Below are 552 nucleotides of genomic sequence, written 5' to 3'. Positions count from 1 at the left end.
AGAGAGGTGGGTTTTAAGGAGGGTATTAAATGAAGAAGAGAGAGGGGGCAGTGAGATGGAGGGGTTTAAAATTGGATTAAGCAGCTGAAGGCGAATTTTCCGAATAGTGGGTAGAGGTGGGGGAGAAGCTAATTGACTGACCCCTCCATTCCAGCTGTGTTATTCTATGTTATTTGCTTCAACCACGCCATTATCATATTTAAACAACGCCCTCTACATCTGTTTGTGCCCTTTTATACATAGCAAGTGAAATCAGTGCATGGACATCTAGGGTTGCTAGGTGCTGAACAGTGCAAGTAATTACAACAACCTGCAGTCATAGAGCGCCTTTAATGTAGTAAAATGCCCCAAGGCGCTTCACAGGAGCGATTATCAGACAACATTCGGCACCGAGCCACATGAGGAGATATTAGGGCAGGTGACCAAAAGCTGGGTCAAAGAGGGAGGTTTTAAGGAGCGTCTTAAAGGAGGAGAGAGAGGCGGAGAGGTTTAGGGAGGGAATTCCAGAGCTTGGGGCCCAGGCAGCTGAAGGCACGGCCGCCAATGGTGGAG

The sequence above is a fragment of the Somniosus microcephalus genome, chromosome 2, assembly GCF_052327205.1.
Source record: "Somniosus microcephalus isolate GS21.2 chromosome 2, FLI_Smic_1.0, whole genome shotgun sequence".
Taxonomy (NCBI): Eukaryota; Metazoa; Chordata; class Chondrichthyes; order Squaliformes; family Somniosidae; genus Somniosus; species Somniosus microcephalus.
Note: the sequence above shows the minus strand (reverse complement) of the source record.